At 38.0% G+C, this 20,498-nt stretch overlaps 1 long non-coding RNA gene across 2 annotated transcripts in view; it reads left to right on the top strand.

Moving 5' to 3' along the window:
* Positions 1-20,498, top strand: part of LOC137048643 (uncharacterized) — a 300,170-nt gene that overhangs the window by 68,694 nt on the left and 210,978 nt on the right. For both annotated transcript variants that reach the window (XR_010899492.1, XR_010899491.1), the window contains exon 3: positions 19,762-19,920. This is a non-coding gene — a long non-coding RNA (uncharacterized lncRNA). The remainder of the gene's footprint in view (positions 1-19,761; positions 19,921-20,498) is intronic.

The following is a 20,498-nucleotide window of genomic DNA, read 5'->3' as shown; positions in this document are numbered from 1 at the left end:
GTTTATTGTGGAATATGAGACAATCGGGTCCGTGTCTTCCCGCCGGGTTCGGTTCCAGCTTTCAAATAATAGACGGGTTCATGTCGGTTCCGGGTACTACATTTTAAGCATTTCTCAGATCTGCAAGGGTCCGGGTCCAGCTTTTGAAATAATAGACGGGTCCGGGTTGGTTCTGTGTAGAACATTACGGGTCTCCTCAGGTAGTTCTAGCATGTGTGCAGTTGAGTTCTGTTGACAGCTATGCGCCGCTCAATATTCGTCACTTACTCTGTTGCTCTGATTGGTTGTAGGTCTATCCAATTGAGGTCTTTCCTGTGTCGATTGAAATGCGCCCCCATAATCAAAGCCCAATGGAGCAGTATCAAACTCATATTCTGACTAGAATTGAGAATGACCACGTCAGGCTAACAATTGTGAGTTATAAAGTCAGAATTGCGTGAAATAGTCACAATTAAGAGTTATAAAGTCACAGTTGTGTGATATAGTCCAAATTTTGAGTTATAAAGTCAGAATTGCGTGATATAGTCACAATTAAGAGTTATAAAGTCACAGTTGTGTGATATAGTCCAAATTGTGAGTTATAAAGTCAGAATTGGGGGATATAGTCCGAATTGTGAATTATAAAGTCAGAATTGCAAAGTCATAAATGTGAGTTGTAAAGTCAGAATTGCATAGTCATAAATGTGAGTTGTAAAGTCAGAATTGCGTTATATAATCAGATTTGTGTCAGAATTGGGAAAAAAAGTCAGAATTGCAAGTTTATACATCACAACTCTGACTTCAAATCATGCAATTCTGACTTTATATCAGGCAATTCTGACTTTATTACTCGCAATTCTGACTTTATATCAGGCAATTCTGACTTTTATTACTTGCAATAAAGAGAAAAAAGTTTGAATTGGGAGATGTAAACTCGTGAAATAATTAGTTGCAATTATCTTTTAATAAAATGTTTTATTCTATGGTGTAAACAAGCTTCCATAATTTACAACTACAGGTGTTTATTTAGTTCAAATTACAGAGAAAGCTCAAACTCAACTGTGTGTGTACGTGTACAACTAATTTCTAAAGCACGGCTACCACTGTGATTCAGCTGTACCTCACCTAATCTACAAAAACAAACACTTACTACTGCTAATATAATTAATGAACAACAGCATATTTTAGTGTTTAATTAGCCTAATAAGCTCATTTCCCCTGCTGAATAATGCAATGACAATGCACATAGACCAGATTACTCACGACAGTAATGAGTATATTTTACGTGTTTTTTGACCATCACTCAGGCAATTAAAATCTCTCAGATGTGTAAGAACAAACAGTTGAATATTTGTTCATTATAATCAGTTTCCAACTCTATCCATAAAATTTGAAATAAAGCATGTTGATATGCAAGTACAAAGATTTCAAGGATCCAGACTTCTTAGGATCTTTTTGCTATGGTTTATATGGTCTTTTCCTCTAATCTTACTCAGTAACAAACTGATTAAAATGAATGTTCATATCGGTCCTGCTGCTTTAGTTACATACAAGTAGCACACTATGTATATGGCATTATAAAGTGCCAGCACCTCTTTTGGGCAAAACAGAGCTACAGTGAGTGGACAGATCAAAAGATGCTGTCCATCTTAGGCCACCACCCACCGTTCAGATCAAAATCCATGGAAATCAGAGGCCACCATACCGCCAATGTGACCTGACAGCAGATAGTGACCATGAGCTGCCATAATGAGGACAGAAAGGCCACTGGCAAACACAACTCAGGAGTAATAATGTCCTTTCTCTCTCTCTCAACCCTTGGGTACCTGATCAGATGAATTAAAATGCAAACATAGCTTGGCAAGAGCTATATGCCTTTGCCTGGGGTGCCGCTTTAATGCTTTAACATAAACAAGAGCAGCAAGTTGAGGTAGGACAGAGAAAAAGAGAGACAGAGAGAGTTGGAGAATAATCAGTGCAGTGCACCTCCACAGGCAGATAGTAGCACAACTATTTCATGTCTCCCAGATAAATGTATAAAGCTTCAGAGAGAATTATTCACCCACCCCCTGTGAGCTCACTCTCTTTCTAATGACCTATTCTGTATGCTAGGTGTGTTTAAAATGACACTTCCCTTGAACGAAAAAGAAAGACTAAACATTATTCGTTTTTTTACTAGTCATATAATTTGATGAGAAATTAAACAGTTATACAATAAAATACTTATAGGCACACTGTTCTGACTCTGCTTTAATCTACATGAATGCGCAAGTCTACAAGTCACAATAAAGTTACACACAAGAATTAACTGACACGCATATACACACTCTCTCCTGGACATACTGTAAGAACCACACACTTCCGTTATGGCTGTGTTGTTATCCCTCCAGTCACCTTTGACCTTTTACTTTTTCTTTTTGTCGGGAATTGCTTGGCAGAATCACAAGCCTCTTGCTTTTTATGTCATCACAGACACACCTGAGATCAAAGATGGATACTGCCATTTTGAGGAAATATCTGTGCATGTATGTTAGTATGTGTGCGGAACCTGGATTTTTAGACTGATATGAAAAAATAAACAGACATTTTTCAACTTTTGAGCCGTTCCTTACTATTGTGAAAAAGGGTAGGGTTTGGCGGTTGCGAGGAGAACGGTACTTGCCTGTGTGCATTGTGCCAAGTGTAAAGTTTGGTGGAGGAGGGATTATGATGTGGGGTTGTTTTTCAGGGGTTGGGCTTGGCCCCTTATTTACAGTGAAAGGAACTCTAAATGCTTCAGCATACTAAGACATTTTAGACCATTTTATGCTCCTAACTTTATGGGAACAGTTTGGGGATGGCCCCTTCCTGTTCCAACATGACTAAGCACCAGTGCACAAAGCAAGGTGAATAAAGACATGGATGAGTGAGGTTAGGAGGAGGAACTTGACTGGCCTGCAAGGCCTGACCTCAACCCGATTGAACACCTTTGGGATGAATTAGAGCAGAGACTGCGAGCCAGGCCTTCTCTTCCAACATCAGTGCCTGACCTCACAATTGCCCTTCTAGAAGAATGGTCAAAACTTCCCATAAACACAGTCTTAAACCTTGTGGAAAGCCTTCTTAGAAGAGTTGAAGATGTTAGAGCTGCAAAGGGTGTGCCAACTCCATATTAAACCCTCCGGATTAAGAATGGGATGTCATTTAAGATCATGTGCATGTACAGGCAGGCATCCCAAAACTTTTGGCTATATATAGGGTGGTGACGAGGTAAATGAGCGAGAGACATGGGAGCGAGCGAGACCGGGGACGTGATTGCTAAAGAGCGAACTCTCGAGTCCTCTCATGAGGGAGATCGGAGGCATATAAGGAGAGCAACACCAGTGGCTGCCCGCATTACTTTTGTTTTGTTTATTATTTGATTAGTTGTTTAAATGTTCGCCAGTTCCCGCCTCCTTCCTTCCCTGAAACAATCGTTATTACAAGGGTCAGATTTACTAATAGCTTGCGTCAGCGCAAACCCTCTTTTGGCATTAAAGACCTACTGTCAGGATTTACTAAAGACACACAGTAATAAATTAGCACTGAAAAGGTTCGGACATTTTTTTTTTGCGGCTGGTATTTGTTGAAGTTGTTTATTTAAATTAATCATGCAAGGTGATTTACAGAGGTTTGCACTCTCAATTTACTGGTGTTTGTACCATTATTTACTGCCAAAAAAAGCATGTCTTAAAACAGACACTAATGGGTAGATTGCATTGGTTATTATGGAAATGATCCTGTCTTCACTAATTTGCGTATTGTCAGCAGATCATGTGCAGAACTGTCCATTGAGCACTGATTAGCCCTGTTTAGTAAATCTGGCCCATAGTGTATATTCAGCAGTGTTCCTATTGTACAGGTTTTTTATTTTTATGAAAATTTACAATATACCTTTTGTGTCATATGCATTCATGTGACTGAAATAGCATATAATTTTAGTTAGCATTTCATTGACTTTTGTTTTTGTTGAAATTGTCAAAAATTTTGAATAAAAGTTTATTAATTTAAACCTAAAAGAGGTAAAAACTCTAATAAACCTGTTAGTAAAGCTATTTAGTTTACCAGTATTTGGCTCTCTCACCTCAAGCATCTAAAGCAGGTTAATTGAAATAAAAATTCTTCCTACATTTAAGTTTTTTTCTAAAACATTTCTAGTACACTAATGTTTACATTGCAAGTTCTTTTTTCGACAATTTGGATTATTTACCAAAATTGTTTGATGATCATCATGATAGGTCTTTAATCTTATCTGTTATCATTCATGATAAAAAACCCAACCATTCTAAAGCATTCAAGCATCAAATGAGCCAGCTTAAAGTTGTAGTTCCAATCAATTATGCCACTTGCTGGCTCAATTGGGTGTCATATACGTAAGAAATCCGTAAGTAAGTTCTAATCTTGCTGACCTGCCCCGGTAACTGCATCTTTCCATTGATCTAATGTGATTGATAGCAGGTTGGGCTGTGGTCTCGAATGATTGCCTATCCACCCCAGAGCTGGTCTCAGTTCAGATGGGCTTTATGAGTCCAGGCCTCTGAATGTAATTAGATGCATTTGTCTCTGCCATGTTAGCTGAGCTCTAACTGTAGCCCACAGAGGAGCCAGTCCTTTATGAGACGCTTAATACTAAACCACACCGTCCCGTCTGCCATAGATCAGTGATGCTAATTACATCACATCTGGGCAGACATATATTTATATGTCTTTGACTGTGTTTCATATGACTCTAATTCGTCTTACAGTCTCAAGTGGTTATTTCACTCACTTGGATGCACACAGACCCACCCACGCATATGCATGCACTCTGAAAGGGCTCTGTTAGTGGGTAGACTGAACAATGTCTCCTGTAAACTGGGTTTTAAATGTCTTTTTAGTGTTGGTAGGTCAGGTAGCCCCACCCACAGTGGAAATACCACTGTTCCAAAATCCCTAAATAATTGTATATTAAACATCAAATATGTCAACGTTGTGGATCTAGTGGTCCATGGTGGCGGCGTTATGGTATGGGCAGGCATATGTTCTGGACAACGAACACAGGTTAATTTTATTGATGTCATTTTGAATGCACAAAGATACCGTGACGTGATCCTGAGGCCCATTGTTGTGGCATTCATCCACCACCATCACCTCATGTTGCAGCATGATAATGCACAGACCAATGTTGCAAGGATCTGTACACAGTTCCTGGAAGCTGAAAACATCCCAGTTCTTGCATAGCCAGCATACTCACCGAACACCCATTGAGCAAATTTGGGATGCTCTGGAACGGCAAATACAGCAGTGTGTTCCAGTTCCTGCCAATATCCAGCAATTTCGCACAGCCTTTGAAGAGGAGTGGACCAACAATTCACAGGCCACAATCAACAACCTGATCAACCATATGCATGAGGCACATGGTGGTCACTCCAGATACTGACTGGTGACTGCACATTTTAGAGTGGCCTTTATTGTGGCCAGCCTAAGGCACACCTGTACAATAATCATGCTGTCTAATCAGCGTCTTGATATGCCACACCTGTGAGGTGGATGGATTATTTCGGCAAAGGAGAAGTGCTCACTTACACAGATTTAGACAGATTTGTGAACAATTGAGAGAAATATGCCTTTTGTCTCCATAGAAAAAGTCTATTTCTATAGTCTATAGAGTTCAGCTCATTAAAAATGGGGGCAAAGCCAAGTGTTGCGTTTATAATTTTGTTCAGTGTCTGTGTGTGTGTGTGTATGTGTGTGTGTGTATACACAAGAGCACAAGAAACTATGAAAAAATTTCACTGATCCCAAACTCTGTAACATTAGTGTAAGTATAGTGCAATTAATAAAATAATTGAGAAAAAAGTACACAAATACTGTAATTATGCCTCCGACCTAAACATAAATGAATGCATTTTTCTTTTTACAACACATTTACAACAAATACTCAATTCTTTGCAATTCTTTTGATAAATTAATCATTATAATTCATTGTTCAGAATGTTTGTTTTTTAATAAATGTTTAAATGTTTTCTTATATTGCAATAGGTGTGAGTGCTTAGCATTGATTAACCAGATTATGACACCTGTAGCTCTCAAAGTCCATTTCATTCTCACAAGGAGCAGTGAAAATACCTCCCTACTGCTGCCAAAGAGAGTCAGACAACATCACCACTGTAATCCTATTGCAAATCATGCTGCTTCTCTCTCTCTCTCTGTAGAAGCTGTCCAGTCATTCAGCCCAGAGAGTGGAGGATTTGGATTTTCAGAGAAAGAGGAAGCGAGTTAGTCTGAAAGAGAGAAAAACAGTTTGAAAAAATGAGAGAGTTGGAGAGAGCTGTCAGGTGTTGTATTCAAGGCCTGTATTTAACTTTTCTATACTCTGATTATGTAATTGTAAATATTACAATATCATAGCACAATAGTTTTTTTTTTTTTTTAGCAAAAATGATAAGCCTAATACTCACAATAAAAATAATAAGGTCATATAGTTCTTAACACAGTCTCGGAGGTAAGAAAGTGGATTATCCTTCACCTGAAGTGTTTGTCTTTTCATCCTGAAATGCAAGGCAAATGTTGGATCACAATAAGTAGGAACCACAATTTCTACAAATCCCTTCACTCGATTGGGATGTTCTCTTTTATTCTGGATGGCAAGGGCAGTGACTGTAACATTGAGCATATTTTGCAGTATTAAACACGTATTATACCAGTTTCATCAGGCTCTGAAAATTCTTCAAAAAGAACACATAGAATGGCCTTCTCAGCTGCCGTAAAAGGCCGTATAGAAAAAATATAGGAGCAGGAAGTACAGCCGCGATATCAAAAGCCCGCCCACACTCTCACAGATGCAAAACAATTAATTATGTTGGTGTAAAATAAACAGTATGGGAATGTAGAAATTAAAGCTAAAGCTCCAATCTGCTCTCAAAAATCTAGAAAAAAGTCTGTTAGTGCCTCAGTGACAACTTCACTCAGAGAGGACGTCAATCTCAGCTTTCAATCACGACGTCACACAACCCGTTTTTATAGCATCCAATAATTTACTAAAACTAAACTTATTTAAAAAACGAACACCTAAAATGAAATCATCTTGATGATAACTGTCTTCAATGACATAAACTAACTTTGGGGAAAAAAATATTTGAAGTGTAATTTGATTTTAATTTGCCTCGCGTCCATTAGAAAACATACTGGGAGCGGTCACCTGGGGGCGATCGAGGCGCGGAGGCTTCAGTTTCTGCAGGCTTTGTTGCAACTCTTGCGTCATCAGAACAGCATGTTCAACGCATCACCGTTTCCATTTTAAAAAACTTTTTGCAGCGTTTTATTGCGCTCAACATGGTTTTAGCGTCTCCAAGTGATTGATTGAAATTTCTGATCCATAACAGACACTCAGTGTTGATAAAGTGACCCAGAGGCTTCGGGTCATCTGTATCTCTCTGTGTGTGTTTTAAGAGAGATCCATCAGGAAGAGGCACTAGATAGCCTTCTGGACATTCATTACTCAATACATTTCTCTTCTGTCACAGCACAGTGTGTGTGAATGCGTGGCAACTCTCAAAGCTGAGGTGCCCACCTTTTTTATGTCATCTTAGGCATTGTGCCTTGGACAAATTTTATCCCAGGATGCAATGTGACAAGTTCAATTTAAGAAGATTAACTGTGTCTGAATAGGCTTTCTAATATATATAGTAGGCAACAACAGAATATGAAATTAGTAATATGTCTCGCATATTACTCTGAAATTAGTAAAACTCGCAGTATTCATAAAACAGTAGGGAAAAAGTACCTGGATGACCTACTACTGAGATTCTAAAGTGCGTATACTTTAGTTGTGAATGTTGTGAATGGCAGTGAAGTGATGCAAACTGATGTAAGTCACTTGACAATGACAACATAAGATGTACTATGTCCGGATTATATTCATACTACACTTCATACATTCATACAGAACATACTTTTAACAGTAGCAATTGAATTCCTTGTAAAATGTTGTACCTACTCAGAAAGCAAGCAGTTTTGGACGTCCCTTGACTATTTTGCTGGATATTAAATATGCTATGGACTTCTATGCTTGATGCATCACATTAGTTTTCGCTGCCTATAAAGAGTGCTCTTAATTAGTCCCTTATGAGATTCCATTTCACACAGGATGTTCAAGCTGTGCTATTTTTTAAGACGATATGTGAAGTTAAAAATACTTGGCACGCAAAGCAGCAGATCAATGCTAGGTGCAAACAAAAAAACAATCAGATGAATTCAGTTGAAACTTGAAACAAAAATGTAAATTCGTATTGAGTGTGCATTAAATATCATACGTATTGGAGGTTCAACAAGCTCTTGATTAGATTTCGATTCTGGTTTGATCAAGATTTATTTGGGCATTTATCAGTTATAATGTTTTGCTTACAGAAAGAACCATGGTACAGCTTATATTACTGCAGTGGTGAAGATTCAGCAGTTAAGGAAATACATTGAGTAAAAGCTCAATCTTGGGATTTCTTGGGATTTTAAGCATCCATATTGAGATTAAATAAGGATTTTACCCAGCCTTGTGTGAACACCCCCTTACTATCCATTTGAGAAGATTTTACCTTAGAACCTTTGAAAAAAACTGTAATTGCTTGTACGGCCACACACTCGCATGTCTACCTCCTTGTGAGCTGAAGTGAAACCTTTTCTAGCGCCAGCATCTCTTTCAGACAGTTGTCATTGTGAGAGGAGAGCTGAGTCACCCAACCAACCCACTGTCAAGATTTCACTGTCAAGGCACCTTGAAGAAGATGAGAACTATGCATGTGGGGTTAGAGAGAAAGAGAGATTTTCTTTGCTTCAAGACACCAGGAGACAAAGACAGAGGGTAGCAGTAATGACCCGCTGTTGTTTACACAACCCGCTCAACAAGTTGTGTGCGCGCGCACATGTACCAAACACTTGCGTCCTGTTTTGTATTCCAGACCTTTTCAGAGTTCTGCACCTCTTTCTGTCCTTCTCTTTATTTCGTCCTTTATGTAGTTGGTTAATCAGAGCTGAGCTTGAGTTTAGTCTGCCTAAAATCTGTTGAGGGACTATCTCCTCACCTCTTGTGACTCTTTGAAGGGCACCGTAGGCTCTGCATCTCTCTGCGGATGTATACACACGCACACAAGGCTCTATTCACAAAGCTCGTCCATAACTCCAGCAAAGCAGAGGACAAACCTTCACTGCCAATTACAGCACACAGGGATCGATGAGGCTTTATTTCAGGGGCAAACACTGCTGGGTTATTGTGCTGTTTTCTCCCTCACTTTCTCTCCTCCTTGTGCTTTAAGGAGTTCCTCTTGGATTCAGATAAACCAGCTTTTCAGAGCTTAATGGAGATCGGGTTAAAGTGCTTTTTACGACAAAAGGACAGCCAGTGTCTACTTTAAACAAATTTCTCTGTCTTCCTGAAGATTCTGTTTCTCTATTTTCATAAATCCATTTTTAAAATAGTACACAAACTGTATTCCAAAACCTGGTGAGCTTCTGCCTACATTGACATCTGACTTCTTAGGCTGAAAACGAACTGAAATGGGACCTCACAAGTGACTCATTGACAAAAACTTCCCAGAAATCTCCAAGAAATCTCTTCACAATTGGGTGTTGGTTGATTTATTAAAAGGATACTCCACTGCTTTTTCATAATAAACTGTTATTCCCTTAACTAAAACCTCACTCTCTCATTTCCGTCAATAGGAGGAGAGGATTTTTTGGCTGTGACTTTTTACTGCGCTGAGTCGAAGTACTCTCAGAAGTGCTATTCCACCATACAATTTAGTTATCCTTTTAAATCCACTTAGAAAAGCTCCACGTTTTGTTTTGTGTCACCATACTTGGTCGTTCAACTATTCGTGTAACTGTATTTAAATGAGGAAAATGTGGAGGTGTTTAGTCGTGTCTAACTTGATCTCTGTTTGGTACCTAATGAATGAACTGGGCTTAGTGGGCTAAGCTAAATGCTATCAGAATGTCACCGCGCGTCAGAGCGATTAAGTGCACGCACTGAGACGAGAGAGGTATGTATCAACTCGGATTTGTTAAGGGAATAGTTTAATATGAAAAAGCGGTGGAGTATCCCTTTAACATGGCCACTTTAACCATGCTTTCAGCCATCTATAACAGTATAGCATTCTCAGCTTTAACACATTTACGATTTAAATTCATGCAGTAGATTATCTCCGAAAATCAACACAGTTATGGATCTGCTTATTAGAAACACTCCTCATAGACTCATGTGTCACACGAGTAGCACAGGAGACGCACGTTTCACTTTATCATGATTCTAAGCTAATGATTGAATATTTAGGGATTGAAGATGGTTCTAGGGAGTCTGAAAACTTTATTTTATTTAATTTAATTTAACTTATTTAAATAATAACCAAATCTGCATGTATCTATTATATGATACAGTATGTAACAATGTTATGTTATAAATGTCAAAATATTATTATAATTAATAATAATAATAATAATTATAATTAATTATTATAATATTAATATTAATATTATTATTATAATTATATATATATATATATATATATATATATATATATATATATATATATATATATATATTATATGTATACATATCGAAAGGATTTTTTTAAATATATAGGTTTTTTAATGGAATCATATATTTTACATACAAACTGGCCAGTTATTTTAGTTTTTAAAAGGCAGTAGTGTTTCTGAATACTTTTGAAACAACCTTTGTTTGGAGAGCTCACTTTTTATATAGAATGAGTCTCTGATGTCCCCAGAGTGTGTATGTAAAGTTTTAGCTCAAAATAGCCCACAGATAAAGTTTAATAGCATGTTAAAATAATCACTTTTTTTAAGGGGGTTCAAAAACGTGCTGCTTTTGTGTGTCCCTTTAAATGGAAATGAGCTGCTGCTCACAGGGCAGAGCATCAAGAACTCCAGTTAGCAGCTCTGATTATCTTATGCAGACAGACAATGAAACTGTTTAGCCTTTTATCTTCAAACTGGAGTTGGACAAAGATGAAGAGACTCAAGAAGAAGTGACAACAGAGAATGCAACAAGATGTTCCTTGAATGGTTAGTTGATGAATTTATGTAGCTGATGTGGAGTTAAAGGTGTCATATAATAGTACATGCATTTTTACAAGTTATTTGTATGGACATATGTGTCGGCAGTGCCTGTACACAATCATCCTATTATGATAAAAATCCATCCTGTGTTTTTAAAAATCTCCTTATATGTTTTCCCCTGTCTCAAATCGAGCCGCCTGACGTCACACGGTCGGACGCCTCTCCCACCATTGTTAACTGACAGCAGTGTTAAAACACAGACCCGCCCTGAGCGAGCTCTGTCATCATCACAGTCTGCCATTGTTGATTCGCTGGAGCAGAATGGCGTCTAAGCGATTGTGGTGTTCTGTTCTTGGGTGTAATAACGAACACAGCAGTCATTTTGATGTTCCTAAATCTGAACCGCTGAAGACGCAGTGGCTGAGTTTTGTTTTTGAAGGGAATATTCCCCGAACAACGTCAATGTTTTCATGTTTGCGCAAATCATTCCTCAACAGACAGCTTTATAAACGAGGGTCAGTATAAAGCAGGTTAAGAAGCTGCTCCTGAACAAAGGATCAGTACCAACTGTTTGTGTTCTTCCCGCACCTCCAGAAAAAGTGTGTAACGTTTTATTAACCTTTATATTAATCTTTGCAAAACGCTTGCACGCTTCCTGATGAATGTGGCTAAATTTTACAGGGTAAGTTACATTACGGCATGCTTTCACAATGACATTCACAATATTGTTCATAATCCCCCGACAGAGTGATCAGGACCCTGACACGAAGCGGGGGGTTTATTCTGCGATAACAACCGGCTGGGTGTACATTATCCCGCTTATTACACGGCTACTAGTCTCAAATAAATAAGACACAAAATATTGTCTTGAGATTAAATATTTTATAAGCTCTTACACAAAGCTTCCACGAAGAAAAACAGTTCCAAACTGCTTTAAGCCTTTATCTATTGCTGCTAAATGTTGAAAATGAATGCTGAAAGGGTTAGTTCACCCAAAAATGAAACCAAACCTATGATTTACTCACCCTCAAGTCATTATAGGTGTATGACATTCTTCTTTCAGACAAATACAATCGGAGTTATATTTAAAAAGTCCAGGCTAACGTTAATCCCTGCAGTAGTTTTTGAAGTCCATAAAAAATGCAGCAGCAGTCCGTCAAATAACGTGCTCCACACGGCTCCGATGGGTTAATAGAGCCTTCTGATTCGAATCGATGCGTTTGTGTAAGAAAAATATCCATATTTAAAACTTTATAAAGGAAACCTGCCTTGAAGTCTTCCATTGTAGCCATGGTTGTTTAAGGATTTAACAGCCACAAGATAGTAGTACCGGTCAAGATAAGTTGTAGTACCCGGATGAGCGGTTGTTATCTGGAAATAACATACCGCTGGAATGCGCGATTGACCAATCAGAATCAAGTATTTCACAGAGCCGTGTAATAATATCATTTAAAGTCACATGGACTTAAATGGCTTGCGGAAAAAAGAGCTGTTTTTTACTAGGTAAAATTAGTGTTTTCTTACAATACTAATGAGAATTTTTAATTAAAGTATATTACAAAGTTTAGACAAATATTTGTAGTGTTGGTAGTATGGGTGGGCGATCTTCTCAAAATTTCATATCACAATCTTACAAATCACGTTCTGAATCAGGATCTTCCCAATTTTGAGTTGTATCGAAAATACAGACTGGTGAAAAAAATTGACTTTTCTATTTGCACAATTCAAAATGCAGTATTGCATTGAACAAACAGTTGATTACCAGTCATTAAACCAGAGTTAAACTTTAAAATACTGCATAGTTTTCACTGTATGAATTAAATATGCATTGATTACTGATTCATATTAAAGCTACTGTTAAAACTCTAAGCTGTTTATTTACTTAGACATAACTGACTGTCTTATGTAACTACTTGCTAAAATGGACATTGACATATGTTTGTGTATATTTGACCAATTAGGTGCGCATCTGTGTATACTTCATTTATACGTCAGTATTTCATTACGTCTCGCAGTGCACACACTTCCAATTTGACCCAAAACAGTTCATTGGAGTGGTTGCACTCCATTTTTTTTACTGGATTCGAGAAAATTTGTGCGGGTCAATTTGAATAAATGGAATGCGAGGAATGCTCAAAATTTAAAGGTAAATAAAAAATAAATAAAAAACATCTCCAAAAATAAAATAAAAATTGATTTTATTTTTTTATTTTTTTTAATTATCAAAATGAAATTAAATAAGCTCTCTGAGGCGCAACAGAAGGCTTTGTTACAAAGTACGAGCGAAGGATAAGGGTTGAATAAGCATGTCGCATGTCCCGCAGTTGACTGCATTTAACGACAGTTATGTAACATGATTTGACTGATTTGTACATTAACTTTAGGCTTTTAAGGAGGGGAAAATGCACACCGCTTTATAGGAAAGGAACGGCATGCGGCACAATGATAATTTTATCTTGATTATCATTGTTCAAACGACATTTTATTCATTTTACAGACCTACTGCTGTTGTATTTTTTTTTGTGCAAACCACACATATGAAAAACATGGTCTCTCCACTCCACTGACACATTTACATGCTAGAGGCTCCCGAGAGAAGGCTGCTAGTTTTTTATTTTTCTTTCTGCCCATCTCTCTCTCACAGGAAAAAAAAAAGATAAGATTCAACCTTACTGGATTTTAGGCTTCAGTACCTGATATAGAGGCAGGTATGCAATTACTGACCCATTCCTGCTGTCAGCAATACAGCTACGCATACTGTGTGAGAGAGTCCTGTTATGAAGTGGTAGCCCACTTATCATGCTGCAGTGCCAAAACAGTTTGATGACCTCTGACCCTTGAATGCTGGTTGTTAAAAACCATCTATAGTGTTGATACCGTGGAATCATAGACACTATTTAATCTGAGAGTGAGTGGATGTGTGTTAGAGGGTGTCCCTCATTTAGTCTTCTTTCGTATACGCGCACACACACACACACACACACACACACACACACACACACACACACACACACACACACGCGCGCTCGCTTGTGCTGAGGACTTTTTCACTCTCAGAATCCCCGAAGATTTTTTTGTGTGTGTGTGGCCCATTTATGTTTCAGGCACCTATGTCACTATATTTGTTCAGAAAATGATTGACAAATAGGAGAACCATGGGTTACTCAAAGGCCAGGCGGGGTTCAGTGCTAATTACTAAAAGCTATTCCTGTGTGTCCAGAGGGATTGTTGTAATTCACCATGTTTTTGATGTGAAATTGTTCACAGCTTTTTGTTTGAATCAATGATTAGTTTCTTTTCTCACGACAATACAGCACAACAGTGACTGCCCACTAATGCCAGATGTATTTTTCTACTTCAATTTCCTCAAAGGCATTTAAAAGTCTTTAATAAAGAATTCTAAGCAATGAGTCAAACCAAATGATGAATCACAATATTGTGCAATATCGACAAAGCTACAAAACGATGTACTTGTGAGGAAATAAAATTATTCATTCTATTGCAAATTATGTATTAAGATCAATCTGTTTTTTTATGTACTTCCTCATAAAAAAAATCACTTTCTTTAATGTGCTATTTCTGCAACATACAATAATACAAAAGCTGCAAAACTCACCACAACCCGTTTCTATGGCAACTGTGACTTCTCTGATTGGTGAATCTTGCTTTAGGGTGCCAATTCATATTCAATTCTTAATTAAGTTGAAATTACACTGGCTGACAGCTTAGCATACCATTAACAACATCAGAATTCAAGATTTATACACTGATCAGGCATGATATTATAACATTGACAGGTGAAGTAAATAACTCTGATTATCTCCACGGCAGCTGTTTGTGGGTGGGATATATTAGCCAGCAAGTGAACATTTTGTCCTCAAAGTTGATGTGTTAGAAGCAGGAAAAATGGGCAAGCTTAAGGATTTGAGTGAGTTTGACAAGGGCCAAATTGTTATGGCAGAGCATCTCCAAAACTGCAGCTCTTGTGGGATGTTCCCGGTCTGCAGTGATCAGTATCTATCAAAAGTGGTCCAAGGAAATAACAGTAGTGAACTGACAACAGGGTCATGGGCGGCCAAGGCTCATTGATGCACGTGTGGGAAGCGAAGGCCTGTGTGGTCCGATCAAACAGACGAGCTACTGTAGCTCATATTGCTCATGAAGTTAGTGCTGGTTCTGATAGAAAGGTGTCAGGATACACAGTGCATCACAGTTTGTTGCATAAGAGGCTGCATAACCACAGACCAGTTTGGGTGCCCATGCTGACCCCTGTCCACCACCGAAAGCACCAACAAGTGGGCACATGAGCATCAGAACTGCACCACAGAGCAATGGAAGAAGGTGGCCTGGTCTGTTGAATTTCGTTTTCTTTTACATGACGTGGATGGTTGGGTATGTGTGCGTCGCTTACGGAACACATGGCACCAGGATGCACTGGTAGACGGCAAGCCGGCGGAGGCAGTGTGATGCTTTGAGGAATGTTTTAACCTTGGGTCCTGCCATCCATGAGGATGTTACTTTGACATGTACCACCTACCTGCAGACCATGTACACCCTTTCATGGAAACGGAATTCCCTGGTGGCTGTGGCCTTTTTCAGCAGGATAATGCGCCCTGCCACAAAGCAAAAATGGTTCAGGAATGTTTTGAGGAGCACAACAACGAGTTTGAGGTGTTAGAGATCTCAATCCAGTCAAGCATCTGTGGGGTGTTCCAAAACAAACAAGTCCGATCCATGGAGTTACATAATACATACGTTTTCTTTGGAGATTTTCAATGGGATTTTTACTTCCTGAGCTTCCTCTATTGAACTTTTTGTTGCTGTTAGCGGTACTTAATTCATTTTTTTTCTTCCATTGCAACACAAATTAATTCACATGCACATTTACAGGTACATTTTATTTATTTACAATAGTGGGAAGTTTGTAATTGTTCAACGGAGTGTTGCAATACACTCTTTGTCCAGTGATTTTTATGTAAACAATTTAGGATAGATTTAGGAATGAGATTCATTAAAGCGTTTCTTCTTGTTTCATACACAGACTGATCTATGGAGATTCGTCTATAGCTTACACTATTCACACACAAGCACATGCATAAACAGCGTTACAAAAGTACATATGTTTGTTAGAGGATAATGCCATTTTTTTCTTGAACTCGTGATGTGAGACAAAGAGGAATCATTTGAGGCTGTAATCTTTCTTTTTGTGCCAGAAAGGGTTGTTTGTTTATGCAAATCCAGATTAAAAAGACTCTTTCTCCCTCTCTCTTTCTTTCTGTATTATTTCAGTCTCTTTCTGCCGGTTCTCCCAGCCTCCACACTACTTAATGTGGAAGAGGACTGTCAAAACAATATATATATATATATATATATATATATATATATATATATATATATATATATATATATATATATATATATATATATATATATATATACAAAATCTCTCTCTCTCTCTCTCTCTCTCTCTCTCGCTCTCTCTCTCTCTCTCTCTCTCTCTCTCTCTCTCTCTCTCTCTCTCTCTCTCTCTCTCTCTCTCTCTCTCTTTCTCTCTCTCTCTCTCTGCATTAGGATAGCCCATTATGGTTCCTCATACTCGTTTTTTTCAGTAAATGTGACCCAGAGACCTTTTCTCAATTTTTTTTCATCATTAAATATATATTAATAAACTACATTTGGTGAAACATGACCCAGATTTTCCCAATAAGCTGTGAATATGATGACACATGTAAAGGGACTCTGTGATATTGAACTTCATGCAGTCTTCGGTAGGATAAGAACAAGGATGATGTACAGTCATTTCTTGACATGTCTTTGTCTGTAACACACACAAGGGCCCATAGCTGTGTCGGGGAGCAGAAGAGGTGTGTACTCCAATCAAATGCATCACTACAGACACTGGTGTGAAATCTCATAGGACAGAGGGAAGAACGCGAATGAAGGGAACAAAGAGGAGAAAGGAGAATGAGAGAGAGCTTGTGAATCGATCCGGACAGAGTCTGGAACGGCTGGAGTTGTAACCCGTGAAATGTGTGCACGTCCCATGAGTCTGCAACACTCTTAACTCAGAGCCGAGCTCAAACCCACTCTGACTCTCTTGCCGGAGAGTGACAACTATTATGGGGGTTTGAGACATCTGACAGCACCTAATAAAATAATTTTCCCTTCCAAAGAATTTCAAAGCAATTACAAACTACATTAAACTCTTAATTCTACTTATCAAAAAGGAACATTTCGATTGTGTTTTCAAACTTTTCACCTGCCACCAAATAGACCAAATAGAACAGAAATCACGTTTGCCTGAGTAGTTAACCATAGCAACAGTATGCCACTTAAAGGGATAGTTCACCCAAAAATGAAAATTCTGTCATAATTTACTCACCCTAAACGTTGTTCCAAACCTGTATGAGTTTCTTTGTTCTGCTGAACATAAAAGAAGATATTTTGAAGAATGTTTGTAACCAAGCAGATCATTCACTACCAGGGGAAAAATAGTAGGGGGAAAAATACTATGGTAGTGAATGGTTGTTTTATCTGCTTTGTCATAAACATGCTTCAAAATATATTCTTTTGTGTTCAGCAGAACAAAGAAACTCACAACAACATTTGGAAGGGTGAGTAAATGATGACAGAATTTTCATTTTTGGGTGAACTATCTCTTTAAACACTTTCCATTAGGATCAGTATCAGAACATTTGCAAAAACCTAAATAGTGTTATTATTTGTCACTTTATTACACATTGACATATAAAGTACCTACTGTACAGCAAATTGATCAGTATTAGTCACCTACTAATTTATGAATAATGCATATTTGGAGATATGACTCATTTGAGTCACTGCTTTTTGCATACTATATTATCCGCATGGGTGCAGAGAATCTTCTTTTATTCACTTGCCATATGGTGTGCTGATCTACATGCATATGAATCGTATTATATTTCATTCTGCATTCACATATTAACATTTAATTGGTTTAATAATGCATTCATGACAGCGGCTTGCAGATTCCATGTTTAATTCATTTATTGCATCCAGTAAAAATCTAAAATGTCTCCATACATTCCAAAACATCATTTTTGCTCCTGTCTGTATGTGAAAGAAAGTTTCCTTTTGTGTTGCCACTATCAGAACACCCTTGAGAGAAGGTGATTGAAAGGGTGTATAATTTTCATCTGACAAGGACTCCATGAATAAGTCATTCCGCCAAGACGTGCTATAAAACCTAATAATTGACTTCCGCCTGTAGTTTGTGTGGCTGTGGGTGGTGTGTCGCTCATGTCATAATGTAGTAATAGGGATGCAAGTGTGTGTGTGTGTGTGTGTGTGTGTGCAGGGGACGTCAGAGAGGCATCAACAGAGGCATTTGATTAGATGGAAGATGGAAACATCACTGCTTCAGTTACCATTCTGGTTTCTTAAACCATCTTTAGCCCCCTCCTTCTTAAAGGTCAATGCAATGAACATTTTATTTTTCAATCAATTAAGGTGATTTATTATGAGTATATGGAACAGGGGTTATTGGGGGATGGAGCTTTTGGCCCTGTATTTTAGAAATGTATTTATTCTCGGAGCTGTCAGCACTTTTCCTCCGTCTGCTTATAGTCATTCAAATCATTGTGCTGTAGGAATTACACCGGCAAATGCCTGAATGATTGTGTTCCGTGCTTTTCATTAAAATAAACCCTGCGAAAGGGGGGGAAAAATGAGAAAAAGAATGCAAAGAGATGAAGAGGGAGAGCAGGAATGAGATTGAAAAGGGGAGAGAGCACATGAAATGGGCACTCATAAATATTGTAATTGTCCAAAGGTGGGTGGCGGCAAGTTGACTGTGATTGATTGACACGGAACACTGTCTGACCCTTTGGACGGAAAGAACATCAGAGAGAGCGAGAGTTTGAATATGACAGAAGTGTGTTCGTTCATAATTCCTACGGCACTCAAGATATATGAAATCTGTATCCAGATAAAACAGACATTCTATTCATTCACACAATCATTTATTATTATATATTATTATTATTATTATTTTGGTAACACTATTTTAATGGTCCACTTTAGACTGCCACTAACTATAAGTAACTTTACAACACTGTACATTTTTTTGTTGGTTTAACTTAAAAAAGTAAGTAACTTGGTTGCCTTAAAAGTTTGAGTTTATTGAAATTGGAGCAGCACAATTTTATGACAGCGCAGACAGTGCATTAAAGCGCATTTGCGAATGACTTCAATGGTTTGAAAATCCACTAGATGCCGATCATGTCTTTCTGCGCCCACGGTTAAAGTAGTATACAACAAAAAACAACTATTGAAACCTCTTAAATGTGCCATATATATATATATATATATATATATATATATATATATATATATATATATATATATATATATATATATATATATATATATAAAATATACAAACAAAAAACATTTAGTCTAAAAGATGGCCAGTAAAGAATGACAGAATTTCCACTTTTGGACCTTAATAGCATGGTTAAGTTCAGTCTAACCATACATTCCTAAGCACGCCCAGTCAGTTCTGAACCCTGATGTCACCTCCTTTCCATCATCTACCTTCTCTGTGTCCAAACTAAATCCCAAAACATTCCCTTTATGAGATCCTTCGGCACAGTCTTGGAGGTAATGAATGGTGCTGTCTGTGGACTTTGATTCAAGTCTGAATCCCTGTTGTGAATTGTTTGTGTCTGACCTCAGGTTATTTGTGACAGAGCTTCAGACCATGTACTGGAGGAACCAGATATGGAGACAGGAGGAAAGGTTGCTGTTCTCCCCAGCGACTGCCGCCTTAATTGGGACGGCGGTTAGTGTCGGCCCCTGTGTGTTGGATGGAGAGCTTCAGGCTTGAGTGAACAGGTGAGTGAGTTTAATCTCAGCTCAGAGCCTGGAGAAATACGACCTCACACTTCTGAAAGATGATTGGCACTTTAATGTGCTCCAAGCATGGATTTGGAATGGCTCTAGTTTTTTTTTTCTCAGTTCAAAACTGCGTCAATTATGTTTTCAGCTTTCTTGCACTTTCTTTCGATGTCCTACTCTGAATGAAATGTTTGTTTTTGAAATGCTAGTCTTCCACGGATAGAAAAAAAAAACGGATTAGCTATAGAGGATCCAGGATTTTCATTATAGATAGACATTTCTATTTTACATACAGAAGTCCAACCATATCTAACATATGACAGGAATGGAGTTTGAGAAGGAAAAGAAGAGATTGGGTACAAAAAATGATTGCATACACAGAGAAGCAGACTGTGCTGCCTACTGGGAAAACAACTCGAATAGTGGGAGACTTTGATGTTAGCATGTCGCTAAGCTAACTATTAGCCCATCAGGCACAAGAGTGGGACACCTTTATGACACTTAATATAAATATATCACACAAATGGTTAATTTTTAATAAGATTAAAATAAGGTTTTGGTAAAGAATGAATCTG

The sequence above is a fragment of the Pseudorasbora parva genome, chromosome 20 (genome assembly GCF_024679245.1).
Source record: "Pseudorasbora parva isolate DD20220531a chromosome 20, ASM2467924v1, whole genome shotgun sequence".
Lineage (NCBI taxonomy): Eukaryota > Metazoa > Chordata > Actinopteri > Cypriniformes > Gobionidae > Pseudorasbora > Pseudorasbora parva.
Note: the sequence above shows the minus strand (reverse complement) of the source record. Positions and strands in the feature narration are given on the sequence as shown.